Source organism: Cavia porcellus, unplaced genomic scaffold (genome assembly GCF_034190915.1).
Source record: "Cavia porcellus strain 051 isolate PalLab524CR breed Dunkin Hartley unplaced genomic scaffold, mCavPor4.1 scaffold_1, whole genome shotgun sequence".
Classification (NCBI taxonomy): domain Eukaryota; kingdom Metazoa; phylum Chordata; class Mammalia; order Rodentia; family Caviidae; genus Cavia; species Cavia porcellus.
This window is the reverse complement of record NW_026947484.1, coordinates 220525512-220537982: the sequence shown is the minus strand read 5'-3', so window position 1 is coordinate 220537982 and position 12471 is coordinate 220525512. Positions and strand designations below refer to the sequence as shown.

Here is a 12471-nt window from a genome sequence, read left to right as displayed (position 1 = left end):
TAGGGCACGGGAGTGGAAAAGTGATGCATGCAAGGTCATGCAAAATTTTTTTAAAAACAAACTTTGTAAGAGTTGAGTTCTAAGTCCTACACTTGATGAGTGAACAGCACGTGTGATCTACAACTACAGATTTTTAGAACAAAATTGTAAGAGAACAAAAGCATTAATTGCTCTCTTAACCTTCAAAATTTTCAAACAGACTAAAAATGGGAAAAAGCTGTTAGTTGCCAGTGAAATAAGGATGTGACTATAATCATAAACCACAAACGATATAGCAAACCTGCCAAGTATTATGAAATCTGGACCAAAATGAGGAAGAAAACAAAGAACTAATATTTCTTCAGACCTTGAGCAAGATGGACATTTCCCCGAAGAAAGCGAGACTACTCTGAACTGCTCATCCAATCATTCTTTAAGTGATATAAGGTCCAGGGTTGCAGACGACACAGCACAGGATGACTCTTCAGAGGTGACCCAGTTTGACAGCACAGAACACTGTTGATAGGAAGGAAGAGGAACTGAGGGGATACGATTTTCATCCACTGCCTATTCTCCTCGCTGTGGAGATGACCAGAGACCGAGTGAGTAAATGAAGTGGAGGAAAATAGCATTTAAAAAAATTACCAGCCTTTCAATGACAAAAATTGAGCACTGATACGAATTCCCAGGTTAAGGAAAATAACTTCAAGGTCTATGAGGTCCTGGAGGAGGTGATGTACTCTGAGCTTCCCAACATCCTCTATGATTCTCCTTCCTCCCCTGTTATGGTTTGAAATGTGTTCCCCAGAGTTTTGGAAACTTAATCCCCAGAGCGAGTGTCGGGAGGGTCTAATAGGAGGTGACTAGGTCATGAGAGCATGGATTAGGGTTGCTATCATGGAGGTGGATTAATTATTATAAGTGGGTTATTATGAGAGTGAGTTCATCCCTCTCTCTCCTTCTCATTTCTTCCCATTTTCTTTTCCTCATAGCATGCTGGGACATGAAAGCTCTCACTAGATGCTACTGTCACGCTCTTGGATGTCCCAACATTTAGCAGCATAAGACAAAGAAAATTCTGTTCCTTCAAAATTACCCAGTAACAGATTGTTTTGTTATTGCTGTGAGAATTGGATTATGACATCTACAGAGTATTTTTCAGCAAGTTGATGAGATGAAAAATCAGAAAGAACCACCTCATAGACTTACTTTGAATTGATGGAGAAAATAAAGAAGAAAAGAATCCAAGACAAAGAGAAATAAAGAACTACAAAATAAATCCCAGGGAACAGAGGAAAGAAAAGTTCAGACAAAGAAATTGTAGGAGCAAATTTAAATGAAAAATATGAGAGAGAAGAAAATCATCCTAGAAACAACCAAAGTAAGAATAAATCCAATTTAAAACAGAGCAGGCTTTTAATTAATTAATTAATTGAGTGAGTAATCACTGAACCTTTTATATGGCCAATGTGTTTTCGATGCAGGGAATTTAGCAGTGTGTTAGTTGGACAACAATTCTTCCCTTCCCTGGATTGTGGAGTTTATAGTCTAGGGTAAACAGGAGAGATGGGTGAAGAAAACAAAAAAGAAAAAAATTTAATAGTTCTATGAATAAAAGTAAAATAGGGCTATATGATAGATGTGAAAACTTCAGAGTAATCAGAAAAGTTACCTCTAACCAAATGACATTTTATCTGAAACCTATGTAACAAGAATGAGTCAGATCTGCAAATATCTGGAGAGATGTTGTAGGCATGAACAGACGCTGTGGATTTTGGATTGTTCAACTTACAAGTTTTTAGCTTTATGATGATGTGGAAGCAATGCACATTCAGTAAAAACTGTACTTTGCATTTTGATGTTTTCCTGGGTTAGCTATTGCTGCGTGATTCTCTCTTACAATTCTAGAAAGTGCTATCAAGCTCAGTCAGCCACGTACTCACAAGGGAAACAACTCTATACTGTACCGTATTATTAAAGTATGATGCTCAGTAAGATAGGCATATAAATGCAATTTCAGCTTAGCATATCTCCAATTTATCATGAGTTAATCAGGATGTAACGCTATCCAAGTCAAGCAGCATCTCTAAAATAATAGCAAAAAAGATTATTGAAAGATAGATGAGTGATAAAGAATATCCAACAACTATTCCATTGGTGTTTGTGAAGAAGAAATGAACAAAAAAAAACCAGAAAAATTATTTTATTTTATTTTATTTTGAGATGATCTTGCTGTGTAGTCCAGGCCAAATTTAGATTTGTAATCCCCTTGCCTCTGCCATTTTGCATGCTAGGATTAAAGGTGTGTACCACTATACCACAACACAGAATATATATATATATATATATATAATTGGTCTTTTGAGACAGGGTCTTGCTATGCTGTTCAAGCTGGTCTTGGGCTCACTTTGTAGCGCAGGCTGGTCTCAAACTTGCAAAGATCTTCCTGCCTCAGCCTCCTGAGTGCTGAGCAGAAAATATATTTTGAAATAGGAAAAACAATCCCCAAAATTAATGCTTAAATGTGGAGCACAAAAAGAGTAATGCTGGGCCCGGATATAGCTCAGTGGCACACGTGCCTATGTGGCAAGTGCAAGGTCCTGAGTTTGATTTCTGGTACAAACAAACAAACCAACAAGCCCAAAATAACTAAACTAAAGAGTAACGCTATAATGGGAACTTGACATTTGAATCATCAACACAGTGCATATTGTAGGCCTGAATGGTCTTGTGGAAAAATAATAGGGGTAACCAACCTGACAGGTCTTGCGGCTCGCCATGTGCTCCAGCATGTGGTGGAAGAGATGTTGCAAGGCTTTGACCCTGTCTGAAGAAACCTCACGTACTGCTGCTCACCCTCCTACAGCCCTGTTCCCATCCTCTGAACAAGCCTGGCGAGCCTGCAGAAGCATGCGAGACCACTAGCCGGGTCGCCCCCATTACCCTGCCAAGACATAACCACATACCATACATGCAAATTAGATGATTCCAAACCAAACAGACTCCAGCTGACCCAAGTTCTGACTCATTCACTCAAGATGAGGCCAAGCCAGGTCAGCAGAACCGCCCCACAGACCTGTGGACCTATAGGAGGTGGTCCATGATATTTGCATTCAGTCGCAGTGTCTTCAAAGGATTCATTAGGCAACAAAAGTTTACCAATAAGTATCTCAATGCTTTTCAAAATCCTTTTGTTGCCTTTAGAGAACTAATTTAGAAAATAATATGTCTTTTGTAATGAAATGGTTGCCTGATTTTCAGCACATCCAATTATTTTCTCTAGGTATTCACAGAGGATAGGTTCCAGGACCACCTAATTCTTTGATGTCTAAGACTCTCACACCAAATGGCTTGAATTAAAACCTGTGCATCAGGAGCTGGGGATTTAGCTCAGCGGCATAAGCGCCTGCCTTGCAACCAGGCGGTCCTGAGTTTGATCCCTGGTACCGATAAAAAAGGAAAAAGAAAAAAAAAAAAAAAAACCTGTGCATCTTCCTGTAAACATTAAATTACCTCTGGAATACTTATCATGCTTAATACAACGAAAATGCTATGTAAATATTTGTTATACTGGGTTGTTTAGGGAATGACAAAAGTCTGTACACATTCAGTGTAAAAACAATGTTTTTTAAAAAAATATTTTTGATCAGTGATGGTTAACTCCACAAAGAATACAGAGGGCCAACTACATGTTTTAATTTCATTTTCTTCTAAGGGAATTTACATTTGGTATTTTTAAACATAACACTGAACACATTTTATTTACATTTTCATTGTGAAAACTGATTCCATTTCATCCCAATTTTACCAACTTATCTATGTTTAACTTCATATACATAAGGTGAGACCTCAGGGACAATTTTCACCAAATGTTAATGCCATGTTCTTTCTCAGGAGTAAGACACTACATACTTTTTGCCTTGTTCTTTGTAGTTTTCTGTATTGTTGGAATTTGTGTTAATGGGTGTGTGCCAATGTTAGAAAAGTTAGTTTTTATAAAAAGTTCTTTTAAGAACAAGAAAGGAGGTAGGAAGAGCTCAGTGAAAGATGGTGACATTTTGAAAAGAAGTAAGGAATACAGAGTCGTAGATTGGCTCCTTGACCCAAAAAAGAAACATTTGCAAGAAAAGTGCTGACATTTGAGTAAGATGCCCAGATTAGCTGTTAGTATTGGACCAGGGTTAATTAGCCAATTTGATCTTATGGTTATGTAAGATGCTATCAATAAAGGAAACTGGATGAAGGGCAAAAGGAAATTTGAAATACTATTTTTGCAAATAAATCTAAAATTATTACAAAACAGAAAAGAACATGAAATTATAGTAAATTGTGTAAATAAAAAGTTGGGCTTATCTTACTTTTGAAATATCAAACCTGTTATTCTTGTGGAACAAATGCAGGAGCAGTTTAAAAATGATCAGTACCTAATGTAGTTTAAAAATGATCAATACCTATTGCACATAGTAAGTAAAAGTTGTTATTATGTAAATGCTGATTTTTTTCCTTTTTTTTTGGTGGTGGTACTGAGGATTTACCTCAAGGCCTTTGTACTAAGCTACATTCCCATGCTCCTTTTAAAATTTTTTATGAGACAAGTTCTTACTAAGTTGCCCAGGCTGGGTTTCAACTCAAGATCTTCCTGCCTCAATTTCCCAAAGTGCTGAGATTATAGGTGTGTGGCATTATACATGGGCTGTATACTAATTTTTCAAATTTATTTTCTTTATTCATAGTACTGGGAATCAGATCTCAGGCTTCATGTGTGCTAAGCCAGTAGTCTATCATTAAGCTACCTCCCCAGACCTTGATTTTGATTTGATTCTTTGGGAATGAAGTTTGTTCATGTAAAGTTTTTAATGTCTGTAAAATACCCTCTCTGGTGTTATGAGTACTTTAATAATGTTTTGTCTGTCAAAAACTATATTAACTCTATATTCTATACAAGTAGAAGTTTATATACTTCTTACACTTTTTATGATTATTAATACATTTTCAGCTTAAAGATTTTGTTTACTTTAATTAGAGGAATAATTAAGCAGTCAGAGCACTGTGCTACATCTCCAAGTTAGCAAACTGTGACAAATATTTAATATGTATTAGTCAATCATGTGAGCCTGGAGTTTGGGATGCACTAAAGGGAGAGACTGACTGGTCCAGGCTGAGCCAGCAGTTTGCTGGGATGAGCAGTGACTCACTTTTTAACAGTTACACTATTCTTTACAGTCTTTATTTTGTAGCCATGACTGAAAGGTACACCACACATCACAAGCCCAAACACCCTCTAAGTGTATAAATAAACAATACCCATATGTTTTGATTCTTTCATAAAGGAGATATCCTTTTAGAAAAAACAGGATAGTTACATCCCAGATTTATTGTAGAGATATTCCCTGGTGGATTCTGACACAAACAGAAAAATACAAAACAGTGAAAACCTTACAGGCCTGTAACCAATAAAATAAATTGAATTCTTCTTAGTTGAGAAGAATACTGATTTCTTTCTTATAAAAGAGCAATAATTCACACCAAGAATATAACGTGTTTACAAAAGTTGCATCTGGAACTTCTAAAACACAACTGTCAGTCAAACGTTAAGAATGTTAATTAACAAAAGCAAAGGAAGAAGTGGGTGGGAGGCGGCCATCCACACCAGCCCCTCTATAAGCAGCCCCCCTCTAAGCAGCAGGGTGCCTCGAATTACATAGCAAGTACATGGAGGCATTTTGGGAACAAAAGAGATAATAAATGATAAAGCATCTGGCAAAGAAGATGCATAAAGTGCTATTCAAAGCAATGTACTACACAATGCACTGTTCTAGTTATTTTCCAAAATTTGGGTTTCAGTTTGTCTAGTCTATCAATCAATGATTACTATTTGAGTTTTATTTCTGCTTTTCCCATCGTGTTCATTCTTTGGATTAGTTCAGGGTCTGTGTAAAGACAGTTTTTCCAAAGAGAATTTCAAAAGGCAGAAATAGTTTTAAAGTCTATTGATAAATTTTAAATTCTAAATATTCTTTGTAACTATCAGCTTATGAATATACGCAATAAATAGGGTGGAATGACGTACCCACATTTTAATGCTCAGTGCATTTCTATCTTACCTTATTTAAATATTGTAGTACAAACGAATGTCTATAACTAGATTGGAGAAATAATGTGTTACTTCATTTATTTATCTTTTTAGTTTTAGAGTTCAAAACTATCTCTTGTGCAGTGTCACCCCAAATCTAAGAGTGAGACTTGACAAGTCAAGTCTTAATAATAGATGTTCTATTTGTCTTTTGCCCTTCAAGTCTTGGTGACCATATAAGTTAAAGAGCCATTGTGCAATCTTACAGAACATTACCAAGTACATTTAAAGTTAGCTCCATTTAAACACACCCACACACCCAGACACTCACCCACCTACACATACACACACACTGAATAAAGAGACGCTCCAGGAAAAATGCCTGGAAATGAGTGTATAGGTAACTATATTTTTTTGTTAAAAATAAGCAAAACTAGTGTATTAGTAATAATTGAGAGTGGGGAAAGGAAAAAAGAAGAAAGGAGAAGATTGTATGTATGTTGATAAGCATATATAAATATATGTATATGTATGCTAGATAGATAACTACACTACTAATCTCTCTTAGTTCATCCAAAAGAACAGTTTGTGCTGTTATTGACTGACTGATCACTTTTGTGTCTAGCTTTTGTAACCTGAACGACTAGTTCTGAGATAACAATATACAATATATTAACTAGTATTCATTCCCTACTTTTTTCTTTTTTGAAATTCTGTGTCATTTTTATCCTTTATTTTTCTGTTTTGCTTTTTAAAGTTAAAAAAAAGAAAATGGAAAAAAATACTCCTCACCAATGTAATTATTCACACCTTCACTAGGCAAATATTTAGTGCAATTCTTGAGCCCTGAATCAAGGACACAGCCATAAATCCACCCCTTCCCTGTTCCTCTCCCCCTCTCCAACCTTCCTCCCACAGCCAAGTACTCACATAGAACTGACAAGAATTTAATGGACTGGGCAAACAGTAAGGTCAAAGCTGAACTCTCTGATATGTCGTTGACATTTGCTGATAGATGTCTGTTAGGCAGTGGTGTTTTCTTTCTAACAAGAGATGCTCCACCCATCCTGGTGAGGAAAGGAAATCGGGGAAGGGCAGCCCTGATTCGGCTACCAGAATCCCTATCTCTCTGCAGGTGTTGATGGGGAGGACACATTGGTGAGATTGTGGACTTGACAGAGAGCAGAAGGGATCTAGAGCCTTCTGTTCTCAAGTAGAGGTCTATCTCATTTGCAGCAGCCACAGGGTGCAAAACTAAGGACCTGCTCCAAGGAATAAGCAAAATTGTGACTTCTGAGACAACTGTGCCACCAAGCCATATTTAAATGTCATCCCTGCCCTCAGGAGATGCAAGCCCACTGCCAGACCAGCTGGTCTATTTGAACAAAATGTTTGAAATGGATATCACAAATGGCACATTTGGTGAAAGGCAGGATGACTCTGATCTATTATCCAAACTACTTTCCAAAGAGGGCACTATTGGTAAGCATGCCAGGTCAGCAGGCCTTAAGTGGAGCTGGCTCTGGACAAGTGGGGACACATGGCCATGCTAGTGGGAGGAGACCTGTTTAGGATGTCAGCCTGTTCTGTCTAGTAGGTTTGCAATTACTGAGTCCTTGAAACATTTATAGCTTTCCCAAGGCTCCACCTCCAGGGTTACACTGCCTGGAAATGATTTTGAGGGTATATTTTAGAGCAAAATAGACTTGAAGAAAATGTCCTCAACTGTGTAGCAATAACTACAGAAGTCACATTCCCACTTGACTTCCCATGTGGTTGCAGGAGATTCTAGAATTAGAAAAGAAACCAAGAAATGAAAGACCTGCTCTAAGGGCTTAATTTTGCCCTTCAGAAAACAAACACACAAAGTGCCCCGTGGGGTTTTTCAGTAAGTTTCCTAGTCATCTTCCACCTCTTGTTCATTCTGTATGCATGTGACTGGTGCTCTTATTTTCCTTGATGAAAAAAGCTGTTTTATCTCTAGCCTAGAAACTTTGATGCTATTTGTCAATAGGAAGGAAGTCTGTTACACGGGACTTGTGTATTTTCCTTGCCAGGGCATGGTTTGCTGACTAACCGCCATCATTTGATGCTTGCATCTGTCTGTATTTGTAACACCTTTGATGTATCATCTCAAATAAAAAATGCAGTCGGTCCACAGCTCAAACTCCTGAGCTGCTACGGGAAGAGACAGGGTTGTGGCCAGGGAGCAGGGGGAGTGTAAATAAAGTAAAGGTCTGGGCAGAACGACAAGAAATATTTAGCATTCCTGGCTTCCCACAAAGGGTAGGTCAAGGAGAGGGAAGGAGCGGTTGGGATGGGGTGTACACCACAACTATTCTTTTTCAGGCCTAACCCAGTCCACAGTATCACATAAACATCCCCAGTGGGAAGACCTTGAGTGTATTTCGCTGAGTGGCAAATGCTCAGGGTAATTACATGTGATGCCTGTCTGTCTATCTGCAGGACAGGGTCACACTCTGTGGCAAAGACACAGCTGCTGGTTTCATGGCTATGTGTTAAATCCACTTTCCCTAGCAATTGTCAAAGCTATAACCAGAACACTCTGTGTTTAAGGATTTGAGCACTAAAATTCCAATTCTCTGAGCCCCAGTCAAAACAAAGTCCATTTTTTAAAATCACGTGCCATGGGCATTCTGTCTCAGCACCCTGATGTCAGCTTTTTGGATGGGGATTTTGGAATAGGAGCTATGCTTACCATGCCTTGCTTAGGTAGGAAACTGAAGATGTGCCTCTCTCCTCTGAAACTCTGGGGGCAGAATCTCACCTAATCCTCCATAACAAAAGCAGCCACACACCCCCAACAGAAAAACAGCCTTTCAGTTTAAAAGAGACTTGGTCATTGGCTTTCTGTCACCCCTCTAGTCTTTTCAGGGTAGTGCAGCTCCTGCTTTAGGACTTGTAAAGATAATATATTGATCCTATTTCACTATGTTTTAAGCAGTGGGAATTTCCAGCTTCTGGAAATACCCAAGGCCAGTGGAAATGCATTTGTGACTCTGGTTATACGCCAAATAGCAGAACTTACCTCTTGCGGCATAATAATATCTGCAAGTGCATTTGAGGCAAACACCAGCACAGAGAATGTGCATAGAAGTACTCATGGAAAGGGCATAATGATGGGGGTTCAGTAGATGGACAGAGACCACACTGACCATCTCTGAGCCATGCAGATACACACGGATGATAACTCTGGGGAAGGACTTCTCATGGCAGGCCTCTGGCAGCAGACTGGTCTCCACGGTCCTTGTCAGTTGTCTGTCCCTGTGGTCCTAACTGATGCTGAGGTGTATTCAGTGTATTAAATTTGAAATTTAACAAGTTTTTGATCCAGTGATCACGGATCTGGGATTTCTTGAGAAAACTCTCATTGGGAATATTTAATTGATCATTCCTATAATTGGAAATATGTTTCTTCTATTTTTTCTTTTCAGAAAAGATGGTGGAAAACATCTTGCAGCATCTGTGCATTTTAAAGGAAGAATTGGAGGAGGAGGAGAAAGGGAGGGCTAGGTACTGAGGTCCTACTTTGTGATGGGTAATGTAGGTCAGGAATTTGCATGGTTAGTACACTTGGTCCGTTGCTTCTCCAATTTTATAAATGAGACAGCTGCCACTCAGAGAGGTTCAGCACCCTGCCCAAGGTGTCTGTATTAGTCACTGTTCTGCAAAGACATAGAGTCAATAGGAGGTGATTAATAGGTACATAGATCGATTTATTGGGATGGATTATTATAGATTAAGGAGACTGGCAAGATCTGCAAGGTGAGTTGCCAAGATGGAGACCCAGAGGAGCTAATAGTATATTTCTAATCCAAAGACTGGTAACCTGGATGCCCAGGAAGAGATGTTTCAGTTCCAGTTCAAAGATATGGAGAAGTTAATATTTTAGTTTGACAGCTGTCAGGCAAGAAAAGCGCTCTCTTACTTGAGGTTAGGCTGGCTTATTTGTTGTATTTAGGTCTTCATTTGATTAGATGGGAGCCCACTTACATTAAAAGAAAAATCTGCTTTATTCAGTCTACTCATTTAAATCTTAGATCTCTCTGAAAATATTCTCACACAGATATCCGGGGTAATGTTTGACCTGTAACCTGGTCAAGATGACATTTAAAATTAACCATCACAGTGTCTGGGTGTGAAGCAGTGAGGTCAGATTCAAATCCAGGTCCCTCTGACTCCAAAAACCTGTGCCCTTTCTACTATTGTTTAAGTTATTGATTTGTTCTCAGGACACTTAATTGTTATTAAAGATGTATGTAAGTTGTGCATAAATAGAAACTCTACATAATAAAGATGAGAAATAATGTGTTACATTATGACCAATGATCACATTAATCAAATAATTTATTCATTTGCTACAAAGTGCAGACCATGTATACACCAAAGTTTTGTTCCCAGTGGAATGAATTTTTTTTTATTCCGTCTTAAGGAAAATCTCAAATAGAACACAGTATCTATACTTTCAGCACCAAACCAATGTCTTAATTTTAAGGAAACAATACCCTCTGGTGAAGATTTGGGCTCTGTTCAGAAAGCCCGGTCACCTGGCAATTCCTGTTATGGTGAAACCGAAGAGTTGCTAAGGATGGCACATCAGCAGCTTTACAGTTGCTTTGCAGTTACCCTCAGGCCAGCACTATCTTCCTCTCCATAACCATTTGCTGGGTATCTGCAGATACAAAACACAATGTTGGAACATGCTGCGGTTACAGAGATACAAAGACCCACATGCTTATAATGGAAAATGATAAGAAACACAAATATGCAAGAAAAAATACCAGATGAATAGACACAAGCAATATTATCTGGCAGTTCCTAAATGGGGTGACATCACTGAATCTAAGGGGGAGATCAGGGGAGGTGGTATCTGACATAAACCTTGAAGTATGTGGAGGAGTTCAACAGACAGGTTTGGAGAGGAGAAAAACAGAAGCAAATGCACCAAGGAGGAGAAGATTTGTCAAAACAGCAGTGAGTCATTCAGTTTGTCTGGACTGTAGAACACGTACGGGGGAGTAATAGGGATAAGACTTATTTCCTTGACATGTACATTACGCTGAACTTCATGTGTGAGACCTGTTACTTGCAGCCTGTCCTCTGGAGCAGGACCAGACTCCTTCAGTCTCCAAGCAGCGCTTGCTTGGAGGGCAGGCAACCAGCTGAAACTGCCCTCCTCTCTGTGTGTATGTGAGGGCCAGTGCTACAGGTAACCCAGGAACTCAGCCTGGTGTACAGGAGAGAGCCCACTGGCCTGGAGAGGTGATCTGATTCTCTTCTTGTTTTCCTGATTTTTATGTCTCTTTCCCCAGTCAGCTCGGCTTATAGTCAAAGGTCACAGAAGAGCTTTCCCTCTCACAGGGCTATTTTCCCCTTATGGTTTCCAAAACTACTAAGGTAGGTGACCAGCAACTGGTTTCTGTCTGACTACAGGTGCTAACCTAGTTAAGGCTGGTGATACCAATCAAGTTTCAAGATCTTTGCCTTTCAGATATGGCTTGAGTGTTAGTCTGAGGTTTAAGATAAACCAGGACAAAACAAGACAAACTCAGTTGCATTGTTTTATCAACTTACAGCTATTAATTTCCAGAGAAATGCCTTCTAAAAACATGTTAGGCACCATTACCCATAGGTCAAATCCCATGAGGAGAAGTGACCATGTGGAAAACATGCTCATGAGCTTCTCCCTAATTTTACTAACTTGTGGGAGCATTTGGCTCTGAACCTGACCCAGATCTCTTAGCTGTGACTCCTGCTGCACCTAAAAACTCTCTGGAGGACTGCGAGAAATGCAGATACCAGGACTCACATTGATGCAGTGAAATGGAACCCCAGGCTGTGGGGTTTTACTTGCATGTATCCCCTTAGGTGATTACTGTGCACATCCAGGATAGAAAGTCACTGCTTCAGGCAAATGCTTTATATTTTGGCATTCACATTCTCTATCCTAGAAACTCTAGAATCTTAAAAGTTGGGAGGGCTCTTGGTGATTGAACAGTCTAGACAATTCTAAAGTTATGGTTGAGAGGACAATCTAGGAGCTGGGAATAAAGTAAGCAGCATATGACCAGAAACTGTCTGCTCTTAGACTAAAAATTAACCTCTCATTGTTTGAGGAACACAATATGGGAGATGCCGGCCAACTGCAACCCCTCCAGGGACTCATGATTCTGGAAGTTTGGCCTCACTGATCCCTTCTTATCCTGCTTCTGGATCATCCATCGCCCCACCAGTGTGGGACAAGGATGACATGTGCTAACACATGGGATAACACATTGTAGAAGTGTAGGAAGCAATATACACAGCAGTCCAGGTGACCTGGCCTTTTCCTAGGTAGTGCCTTGAGATGGCACACCACCATAGAGCCTTTCAGAGCCAACGGAAAATGGAGGGGTTCT

General features: G+C 39.3%; 1 long non-coding RNA gene across 1 annotated transcript; it reads left to right on the top strand.

The window, feature by feature from the left end:
- Nucleotides 1-305: 305 nt before the first annotated feature.
- On the top strand, nt 306-3506 carry LOC106028331 (uncharacterized). Its single transcript, XR_001201930.3, has 2 exons — nt 306-581; nt 972-3506. It is a non-coding gene; the product is annotated as an uncharacterized LOC106028331 (long non-coding RNA).
- The last annotated feature ends 8965 nt before the right edge of the window (nt 3507-12471 follow it).